Source organism: Coenobita brevimanus, chromosome 97, assembly GCF_032717465.1.
Source record: "Coenobita brevimanus isolate Jiangsu-jjx chromosome 97, ASM3271746v2, whole genome shotgun sequence".
Lineage (NCBI taxonomy): Eukaryota > Metazoa > Arthropoda > Malacostraca > Decapoda > Coenobitidae > Coenobita > Coenobita brevimanus.
Window position 1 is genome coordinate 3,693,671 of NC_137050.1, and position 12,270 is coordinate 3,705,940.

Here is a 12,270-nt window from a genome sequence, read left to right on the forward strand (position 1 = left end):
ACTGATTTCGAAAATATTAAACGATGATAATGCCTTTCTTTTCCTGAAAAATGTTAACTGAAAACGGGTTAAGATGTTAATGATGATAAATATAAGAATGACAGCGTTTTGCAAATTGGTTATGCTTACACTCACACGAAAGAAAATTAATGCGTTAAAAAGATTAAATAAAGCCAAGCCTTTATTTTTCATGACATTACTATACTTGCTTTCATAGTTAACACCGATGCAATTACCAGCTCGGAAAATGTGTAAAAATTGTTCTCCTTTCATACCATGACGTGCATTTTCTTTCCGCTTGCAATAGACGAATCTTTTCAGCTTTGGAGAGATGCTTTGTAGTGATGAAATAAAAGATAATTCCTCTTTAGTGCTAGAGGTCATCTGTAGTCGGGAAAATAAAACCGCATTGTAGTCGTTAGAGAGAGAGACAGACAGACAGACAGATCAGCGATAGGTTTAAGGACTTCACCCCGAGGACGTCTTATTTTATTTCTATTGCTTCCAGACGATTTTATTCATCCTAGGAGAGCACTATAATAGGATAATGTAATCGGTACCCAATTCCTTTATTTCGAAAACTCTCATGAAATTAATAAAATCACCTAAAACACACACACACACACACACACACACACACACACACACACACACACACACACACACACACACACACACACACACACACACACACACCTGACTGAGAGGGTTAACAAGCATATATCAACATCCAATAATCACATAGCCTTCCCCCCCAAAAAAAAAAAAAAAAAAAACTACGCTACAGTGATCCATTACAATTATATAAAAAAATTCTACCAGTGAAAAAAGTTTGCGATGACTGAAAATCCGGTTAAATCCTATCAGCCACGCAGGATCACAGGCATTGGTGGAAATCCCTGTTGATTTTGGAAATTACGTAAGCTAATTGCGTGTGTGTGTGTGTGTGTGTGTGTGTGTGAGAGAGAGAGAGAGAGAGAGAGAGAGAGAGAGAGTGTGTGTGTGTGTGTGTGTGTGTGTGTGTGTGTGTGTGTGTGTGTGTGTGTGTGTGTGTGTGTGTGTGTGTGTGTGTGTGTGTGTGTGTGTGTGTGTGTGTGTGTGTGTGTGTGTGTGTGTGTGTGTGTGTGTGTGTGTGTGTGTGTGTGTGTGTGTGTGTGTGCGTGAGTGTGTGTGTGTGTGAGAGAGAGAGAGAGAGAGAGAGAGAGAGAGAGTGTGTGTGTGTGTGTGTGTGTGTGTGTGTGTGTGTGTGTGTGTGTGTGTGTGTGTGTGTGATTCTAATCCCATCCTTTTCAATCTTTATTCATATCAGACTTACTTCCAGTCATTTTAGTGGGATCCTAACTTTGAAAATGATTGTCGTCTAGAATTATTGTGAATTTTCTCTGAATCATCATCTGGCCAGTGAAATGGGGACGAGAAATTTGGAGGTTTGAACGATGAGTAAATGGGAGCGTGACTTCTTTTACTGAGCACGCTGTTTACTATTTCACTGTCTTTACCTTTCTCTGGCTTCTGTTTCTGTATCTCTCACACTTCATGTATTAGTGGGAGAAAGGATGATGATGGTGAGGATGATGGTGATGATGATGATGGTGATGATGGTGATGGTGGTGGTGGTGGTGGTGGTGATGATGATGATGATGAGGAGGAGGATGATGGTGGTGATGATGGTGGTGGTGGTGGTGGTGGTGGTGGTGATGATGATGATGATGATGGTGTGACAGGCCATTCCGTAACCCAATACGACCTCTGCCGTCAGTTCTGTAAATTGGAGTGAAATTACCCCTCATCTGACTCCATGAAAAGTAAAAAAATTCATTTAGCTTTCAGTTTCACAAATTTTTATCGTCATATAGTTCCGGGCGAGTGGACTAATAAAAGACCGTGACATTTGTGGAGCTAACTCTCACTTCATCCACCTCACTTCATCCACTTTTCAACATTTAGCCTGGTGATATCGTGGTTTTGATGCCCCAGTCGGAGGCACGGATTTGCGCTGGTTCGATCCTAGGGTTTTTCTGTGTAATGCCATCAAGGGAAGTAGGTTGGTCATTTACTCGACGTTTGAGCTGCTGTCGCTTAGCCTCGGCCCCCTACCCTTGAAGTTGGTATTGTGGGCGTAGCAGTTACCGTTCACCCTTTGTGGAGGTGCCATTGACGCTTTCTCTGTAATAATAATAATAATAATAATAATAATAATAATAATACATTCCAGACTAGAATTTCACTCATTCATTATTCACACCCTTCCACACCAACCCATGCACCCATATTCCAACTTAATCTTCCTTCGCCTATAGTCCACTCCAAAGTAGAGTGATTGTGTGTAGGTACAGGTGGTGGAATTAGGGTGGGGGTGTATGGACAGGTGTAGAAGGGTGTGAGCTTTGACTGAGTGTAATTTCAATGTGTAGTGAACCATTCTTAAATATAACCTTTTTGTCCATATAAAGCCTTTTTTTTCACATATAAGGTCATTTCTTCATATTTCCCTCGTTCTCTGTCTATAAGCACCGTCTGTGATTTATGGCGTCATTTTGCCAGACTAATATAGTAAAATGGCCCACTTTCTCTGATAAAATACCTGAGTTTTATATCTTTTTCTGATATAACAGCAAAATGAGTTGATATCTTTGATAAAACAGCAGTGGGTCTTTTTCATTCTCTGATGAATGGTTTAGTGAGTAGATAACAAGACATTGCCCTCCAAATTATTACCGGCAATAATGACTGTGATATGAATTAAGTCTCCGTCATTAAACGCGCCTACCATAACCATTTCGGGTGTTCTGGCAACCATCGCCTCACGAAAAATAGTCTGCATTTTACAATAACGTCCTATTGTGTGATACGGAGGCCGTTGGGATACGAGAGGTGCCGTTTTCAGCAACTGGCATAACCAGTGATGAATGCCACAATAAATATATATATATATATATATATATATATATATATATATATATATATATATATATATATATATATATATATATATATATATATATATATATATATATATATATATATATATATATATGCAGAAACATCACTTCACTTCACCGTGAAGAAATGTGTGCAAATTGACCACAAGAGAAATGAAAATAGAGACAATAAGTCAGTAAGTGCTTTTGTATATTACATCATCAGACAGAGTGACATAGAGGCAGGGTGGAGGTCTTATATACTCGTACACACCTGCAACTGGGAGGGACACCTGACGACCTGGTATACAATGACCTCACTTCACCTCACTCGGCTGTACTTGCTGTATATCCTAAATCATAGCAAACCTACTCAAAAGACATTAGTCTGGGGGTTACTGCTTTATTATTAAGTATGTTAACAATTTAGTACGCTTAAAATGGCCATAGCTCATGTTTATAGTAGCCTCATATGCGCCAGTAATTCGGTTACACTTCTTTCATCGAAGCTTTGACCTTGCTGGTATCGTAGAACCTGCCCAATCAGTGTGGTCAGCGCAGTGAAGGAGTAAGTCACTGGCAGTACAAGAACATTATAATGAACCCCGTGAATCCTATGATGCGTTTTCCCATTTTCTTCTTATCTCCAGATGACTTAAGATTGGAGAGATTGGCCCGTATTCTTGTCGGGTAAGGAGGCTCCCTTGCATCTCTTACTTAGCGATTTATTTTTGGATATGGTTAATTAATATCCTTTTTGCACGTTATTTATGCAGAGTATCGCGATGTTTGACGGATTTATATATCACAGAAAGGGACAGTCAGGTGTCATAAACAAAATAAGTCGCTAAGGATTTATATATCACAGAAAGGGACAGTCAGGTATCATAAACAAAATAAGTCGCTAAGGAAGAGGTGTTTGGGAGCCGACGAGACTACGAAGCTTGGTGCATACAGCGTCGCCCTCCATATTCATCGCGCCTAATCTGCATCTTAATGGCGGAGGCTAATGACATCGACCCACCTGGCGTTTCTTTGACCAGGCGGGCGTAAGACTTAAACACTTGACTCGAAGGATCTCTGTGGCTTAGAATGGTCTCTAGCACTTTATTGTGGCTATACTCATTTCACTTCGACTTGGACCAAAATTGCTTTCTCTCCATCTCGACTGCTGAGTGGTAAGGAAGAGATTCACACTTGAATACGATGCTAGTCACGAAGAAATACAAAATAGAGGATGTAGAGACGTAGTATTGTGAAGGTTTGCTACTGTGCTACCTGAAATAGGCAGCAAAAGAACGAAAATCTGAGTCAAGTTAAGGTGAAAGAACTTATATTTTATTTTTTTGATCTGTGTGCCGACAGGAATGCCTTCACGCGGTGGCACTGACGTGGTTGGGTGACTCCGACGCCTGGTGACGCAAATGTCCCTCAGTTCCCTCCCTATCCCCCAAAAAGGAGGATGGTGGACTGCAGGAGGGAGCTAACGTCAACCTGCAGTCCACTGGGTTCACGTTCGGATGAGCCTGGGACTCGTTAATATTTCCCTGTAAGCTGCACACGTAATATGTGTTGAAATTAAAAGGACACAAACAGAATAAATGATAGTAGAGCACTGAGGTGTAATATCCAGAATAAATCGCTAAGAAAGAGGAGCTAAGGACGTGTTTCAATTTTATTCTCGCTACCACCAGACGATTATACCCGACTCTGGGAAAGATCTCATATTGAAGTGATTGCTGAAGCCTGTATCTGACTACCGCCATTTAAAAAAAAAATCCTTAAGTGAAATAAAATCGTCTGAAGGCAGCAGAAATAAATAAAATAAATTATAAAATGTTGTGTCATCGTAGTCGAACAGTTAAGTATCCGCCATAGATTTTTATTTATTTTTTCCTTTCATCATGGGTGTCTTTATTACTGTCGTTGGTTCTGTAAAAAAAGACGGAAGTAAATGCATGTAAGAGACGCCAATTTCAGTGTCTGTAAGAGAAGTTATACGTGTTAATTCTGTCACAAAACCCCGAAATAACTGCCTGTCAGAGGAGCCACACTAATTCTGTAACAAAAGCCGTGAAATGAGTATCTGTAGGAGCGACTAGACTCGTTAATTGATGCAGTGAGTCATATTACCAGAAATCCTCATCAGATACCATGGGCATCATTAGTTGCCTCTCTCTCTCTCTCTCTCTCTCTCTCTCTCTCTCTCTCTCTCTCTCTCACTCACTGAATTTAGCACTGGACTTGTTATATTTATGCGTTTAAGTATTATTTTCTTCCTGCGTTAGCTCCTAATAACATCACTAACTTTAATTTTACCTCGTTTTCACATCCATTTTAATTTCCGTGCGTTACCAGAACTTCGAAAATCACATCTCGCAAGCAGATAAATTCTCAGGTGAGGTTGGTAGTGAATGTGTATCCCGCTTCCGCTCACCTGTTACCTGGCCTTCGCTAATGAGTCTGCCGTGAACATCGACCTGTGCTCCCTTGCCGAATGAATTTACTCCAGTTTCGCATTCTGGGGTGTTTGGAAAGCATAGCGGTTGTGGTGGGTGGTGAGGTGGGTGGATGATTATCTGGGTGGATGGTGAGCTGGTTGGATATTGAGGTGGGTGGCTGGTGAGTTGGATGAATGGTGAAGTGGTTGGATGGTGAACTGGGTGGATGGTGAGTTGAGTGGATGGTGAGGTGGGTGAATGGTAATGTGGGTGGATGATGAGCTGGGTGGATGGGGAGCTCAGTGGATGGTGAGGTGGATGGATGAGGAGCTGGGTGGATGGTGAGGTGGATGAATGGTGAGCTGGTTGGATGGGGAGCTGGGTGGATGAGGAGGTGGTTGGATGGTGAGCTGGGTGGATGGGAAGCTGTGTGGATGGTTGGTGTCTATACTCTGTTTACCTAAATTCGACCTAAAATTGCATGCTTTTCATTTTGAAGGGTTCCCAGTCACTAGAAATTAACACGAGAATTTGTTCCTAGTCACGATGAAGTGCTGTAAGGACCAAGTTTATGAAAAAAAGAAAAGAAAAGAAAGGTTATAAGCCAACTAAAATTTACTCATTCTTGACCAGTTTAAGTTGCTTCAGAAATGTTTTGAAGATGATGTTGGAGTGTGCTTTCCTGAAAATATGTGAACTGTACATGACTTTATTGTCGTGATGATATGTGACTCTCGTGATCTGTGCCGCCTTGATTAGGACATGTGGAATCTCCTGGTCCAAATTACCTGGGATTTACTGACCTCTCCTACCTGATGGTCACCTGGCACGTCATTAAGGTCCACTACTACCTGGATACTGATATACGGACTCTCTCGGACTGTGCTTTTGTTGCCAGTGTTATGTGGACTCTACTGGACTCACTTTTCTGTCTATCCTGTCTGGTGCTCACTCGGTGCTCATTAAAGCTCCCTTTTTCCCGCATTCACGTCAGTTAAGGAAGCTCCCTAACACCTTTTCCTTATCAATTTAGTTTTGCATACAGCTCATTAATAACCTCTTCTGTATTATTTTTTTGCCTGCCATGTTGGTGTTAAAAAAAAAAAAAAAGATTATAAGAGAACAGTAAGACGTAGTATGGAAAATAAATCGCTAAAGAAAATGTATTAGGGAACTTTAATAACAGACAAGAATACGGGTCTTTGGCCCGTATTCTAATCTGATAAGGAGGCTTCCAAACATTTCTTCCCAAGCGATTTATTTTTGAATGTAATTGGTTGATCTAATTTTGTACGTTATTTATGCGGAGTGTGACAGTGTTTGAAGGATTTGTATGACAGAATAAGGTAGTAAGGTGTAATAAAGCAAATTAAATCTCCTTAACCGACTGGAATGCTGGTCTTTGTGTAGTGGTGGGGGGCTGAGGTCCCATCCAGTCTTGTGAGGGTAATGTGGCGTTGTCATGCCAGGGGGGCCGCCACGCATGCTGCCCAACAATTACACTGACCAATTAACCACGCGAGCGCATTATATTGTCTACCTTCACTATCAATGTCTGTTACTTTTCTGTGAGGGGTGAATGGTTATAATTTCTCTTAGTAAGACCTTAACCTCTTTCCTTACATTGACGCCTAACTAAAACTATCCTATCCTAACCTAACCTAACCTAACCTAACCTAACCTAACCTAACTCCCTCCCCAGTGATGACAGCGTGGGTGTCGCGTGAAGAACTACCTGGACTGGCAAGTCATTTGGCCATTGATTTCCCTGGCTGCTCTGTACTACTGTCTTTTTGTATTCCTGTCTCTGTACTTCCGTCTCTTTGTACTCTCTCTCTGTACACCGTCTGTGCACTTGTCTTTTTGTACTCCCATCTCTGCAATCCTTTCAGAGTATCGAGAGAGGAGTAGGCAGCGAAAACAAAGCTCTTACCAGGTGTTAGGTGATGGGAAATTTATATTTGCTCTCCCATGTAACTGCAGTCTTATAATGAGGTAAACAGTATTGAACAGCTGCCATTTTGTAATTATATTCAGAGTTTATTTAGCTTGTAGTTCTGTTTAGTTCATCGTCCGTCTCCCTTCCTTCTTCTTCCATCTCCCCTCCCTCTTCCTCCGTCACACCTCCCATTTTCTCCATCTCTCCTCCCTCCTCTTGCATATCCTCTCCCTTCCTCCATCTCCTTTCCCTCCTCCTCCATCTCCCCTCTCTTCCTTCATCTTCTTCCTTCCCTCTTCTTCCATCTCTCCATCCTCATTCCTCCATCTTCCCCCTCTTCCTATCCTCATTCCCACCTCTTCCCCCATCCTCCCTCTCTGCCTCCATCTTCCCTTTCTTCTTTCATCACCTCCCTCTTTCTCCATTTTCTCTCCCTCCTCCATCCCCTCTCTCTTCCTTCCCTCCTTCTTCCTCCCTCTCCCCTTCCTCCCTCTCCCCTTCCTCTCCGTCCTTCCGCCTTTGACCCCCTCATATGTACACAGACCAGAAGAATGGGGAGTTATAAGCTTGTTTACTTCTGCCAAGCCTATATTTTCAGAAGTTAAAAGTCAGTGTTTTATTCTTTAGTGTGTGCGTGTCTAAAAACCATATTTCCTTTCGTACAGGAGGCTTCGTTGCGCCTGTTCTATAGCGATTTATTTTACGTGGAACATTTTTAACACTCCACACACCTCTACTCACTGTCAGCGGAATGAAACCGTCTGGAACTAACTGGAATTCAATATTATACTCAGTTCACTTCGCCCTGGCTTAAGATTACCGTCTCTCCATCTTGCATGTTGGGTCATAGCAATAAATTAAACTAGAATATGATGCTAGCCACAAGGAAGTATTAGAGAAAGGATGTAGAGCCACAATATTGTCTTTTGTCTGCCACTGAGCTTCGTGAAATAAGCTGCAAAAAGGTGAAAAATTGGGCCAGGTTAAAGTGAATGAAACTAGTGTTGTCCAGGGTGAGTGCACTAGCCAGTTAACCAGCTAATTCCCCAGACAGACTGGAAAAAAGATGGGGAGAATCGACCCCGAGATCTCCTGGTCTCGAGCTAAATGTGCTAACCATAAAACCAACAGATCCCCATGATAGATAGATAGATAGACAGATAGCTATAGACAGACAGATGGGCAGGTAGGTAGAATAGTTGATAGACAGACAGATAGGTAGACAGACATCGATCATTGAACAGATGAATAGAAATACAGATTCAGAAGACAGACAGAGGAACGGAGTAAAAAAAAAAAAATCAGTAAAACTCGACCTCGCGATCTCCCACGTCCGAAATGGGTGTCCTAACCAACACACCCCACCCAGATAGACCGGAAAAAGAGAGGAAAGGTGAACCACGCTCCCCCCCTCACAGACCCAAGCCTCTGTTTCCCCTGACGTTTGTGGCAACTAAAAGATATTGACAACGAGCTCGCCCTTTCCTCTCTCTGTGATCTTTTTGCGGTGCGTGAGAGGGAGGATGTGGGTGTTTCTGGTGTTTTATTGTGTGTTTTTTTTCTGTGTGTGTGGAGGGTTTGTTTGTGAGGATGGGTGGGTAGGGTGTGGGAATAGGTATGACTGTGGGTGTGTGTAGGGGAGGGTGTTTGTGTGTGTGGAGGGGTTGGAAGGGAGTTTGTGTGGGGTTTTAGTGTCTATCTGTTTTTCTTGTATGTGTGGGGGGGGTAGGGGGGACGACATTTTTCTTTTGTTGTCGTTCCTGCTGCTACCAGACAGTGTTTATATTTTATTTTAGGGAAACCTCTTGTAGTAAATCGATTAATGAAGGCCCATTTTAACCTCACTAGTTCGACACGCCTCTCCAAAGCTAACTAAAATGACCCCATCCTAGAAAATAACTTGAACCTCTGGCTGTAGCGGACGAACCTAAAAATATCATTCAGTCTAACATCATTTCCATTAACTGAGCCTAGATAAAAGGTAGAGTCATCAGCTTAACATATCTGTGGCAGGAACGCAGACAAGTATATTATTCACGTTAACATTTAGCTGTATTCTTTAGCTTCTATGAAATCCTAGCAGAGGAAGGGTTTTTGATTTTCTGTGTGTGTGTGTGTGTGTGTGTGTGTGTGTGTGTGTGTGTGTGTGTGTGTGTGTGTGTGTGTGTGTGTGTGTGTGTGTGTGTATATTTGCTTGGTATGTGAGGATTTCAGTTTATGTGTGTGTTTTAAATATATGTGCGTGTCTGTGGGTGGATGTGAGAGAGAGAGAGAGAGAGAGAGAGAGAGAGAGAGCATAGAAACTGTTGTGGAAAAACACTGCAACGGTGGTGGGGCGAGCCAGGGCGCTGTGTGGTTTCTGTCCATTAACTGCAGTAATGGCCGCCTGCTTTTAACCAGTTCAAGCTCTGAAAATATTCTAAGTATTCCCTTTATTCTCTCTGTTAATTTCAGAAACGCGCCAAAGCAAAATTAAACTATTTGGAGAAGCGAAGAAAACTGGGACCATTTGAAAAGAGTGAGGCCGTGGTGCGTTTATGGTCTTATAAATCCTTGGTCTTTGATAAGAGAATGAGAAAGACTGCAAATAGCTTGCCATAAATGAATAACAGATAGATAAATAGATTGATAGGTAGATAGATGTTAATAGATGTATACATGTATAATATATGCTACAGTTTGGAGCGTTCTTGTGCTAATATTATTTTCGGCAGTGTATTTCGGAACTAAGCCAAACTCAACAGTTAAATAAATAGTTGTTTGGTCTTTTACAGGTTGACGTTTGATGAAATTGAATATCAGCGACATACATAGAGCTGATACACAAGAGCATAGTCAGTACAATTTGAATATCAGTAAAACAGTTTAAAAGATCTTTCACAGTACACAACAACTATTCGTAAAAATACCAGTCTTAAATATAAACAACTCAGGCATGTATTCAGTATGAACGGTGTGTATTATTGCTGAAATGTTGGCATGTGAAGGTGTTTTGCCATCTGTTGCGCGTAGGACTGATAGTTCTCGGGAGCCATAATCCTGCCCAGAGGCGAATATATAAAAAGAAATGACTCACACGCATCATCGTAACTACAGACCTCCATTGCTCTTTCGTCCTTCGTCGTCACGGGGAATTTTCGATTGTGGGTACCTCATTTCCTCCTGTGATGAATTCCAGTGCAGAGGAACACATTCGAGTATATAAGGACAGTTCTATACACACATACACACACACACACACACACACGCACACACACTTATAAAGTAATATGTCTGTATCTCGTTGACAAACATGGAGTTACAAAAGTGTGTGAGGTAATGGCCACTCGCCTTCTGGCCCGGGTCTCAGCCGCGTCAGTACGCCAGCACGACCCTCAGTCAGGCTTATGTTGCGTGTAATGTGCATAAAGGCTCCTCCAGGCGGCACAGGAAGGACATGTGGTGTGGCAGGGTAAGGCAGGGGTGTGGGTGGTAGGGCAGGGTTGGAGGTGGCAGGGGAGGGGTGGCAAGGCAGAGGGCACAAAGAAGGATAGTAAATCAGCGTGTAGGAAGGCGGGACAAGGGAAGAATTAAGTATCAAAAGACAGGAAGGGGAGGGGAATCAAAAGACGGGAAGGCCAGCAAAGGATCAAAAGGCGTGGACACTGGAGGCGCTCAATACACTCCGCTACCAAGAGTCCCAGCCCTCTGCCTCACCCTTTTGCCGTACCCCTGCCTCTCCCTGCCTGTCCTACCACCCTACCTGCCCTGCCACCCTGCCTCCTAACCCCTGCCGTACACAAAGTCCCTGCGCCTGCCTTCCCTCTCCTGCCTTGCGATCCCGTCTGCTCTTGTCTCATGCTTCATCCTATAGCCAGTTAGTTGACCTCTTCCCCTGCCTTGCCACCCTGCCGGCTCCCTACATCCCCCTACCACTCTCTTCCCCTGTCACCGTGCTTACTTCTGCCACTTCGTACCCTTTCATCCCTTAACGCTCTACCATACCCTGTTGCCATGTCCCGTACCTCCCTTTCTGATGTCACCCTGTCTACTGACGCTTTGTATCCCTGCATCCCTATCTCCTTTGCCTTTCCGTGTCACCCTGTCTCTCTCACAGCTGTCGCTTTCGTATCCTCGCCCTCCCTACCTCCATACCATTCTACTCTCAGCCCTACCCAACTTACACCAGCTTCTTGTATTCCTCCATACCCCGGTCGTCTTATCTTTCCCTGTCACCCTGTCCCTGAGCTTATTTCCCACCTACTCCTGCCCTCGGTATCCCTGCATCCCTTGTCTCCCTGCTATCTTGCTCCCTGCACTGCCCTATCTACAAGTGCCCTTCACTCCTTCCATCCCCTGCCACCCTGACCTTCCCTGTCACCCTGTTCCTTCCCTACTTTCTTTTTGTTTTTGTTTTCCCCTGTTTCGTGCCACCCTGCCCGTACCCTATTTACGTATCGTCATTGCATCCCTGTATTTCCTACCACCCTCTCTGTGTCCTCCCTTCCTCCCCATTAACGCACCTTCCTCTCCTTACTTCACCTGCCATTTCCCAACCACCTTTCCTGTCTCTACTTCCCTCTGCCATTCTCTCGTTACCCAGCTCCCCTGCCACCTTTCATGTCCCTACTTCGCCCTCGTCGTTTCCCTGTCGCTGTTCCCCTGCCACCTCGCCACGCTAGGGGAGAACATCATTCGCGTGTCGGCAGTTCACCCAGACATCCGGCCAAATGAAAACAAGTGGAGTACGTCGCTTTCACCCCTGTTACTGCCGCCGTGCCCGCAGGAGACCAATTTGAGTCCTCTTTTTATTCCCCACTATATTTCCACGAAGGGACCCGCAACAACACAGTGAAAGGACAAGGGAGTGTGCAGTGGGGCAGGGAGGTGTGTGTGAATGTGGAGTGGGGCGAGGTGGTTGTGTGTTTGGTGCGTCAAGAAAAAGATGTTGTGAGGATTAGAGGGAAGAAGAAAAACGAAATAGAGGAAA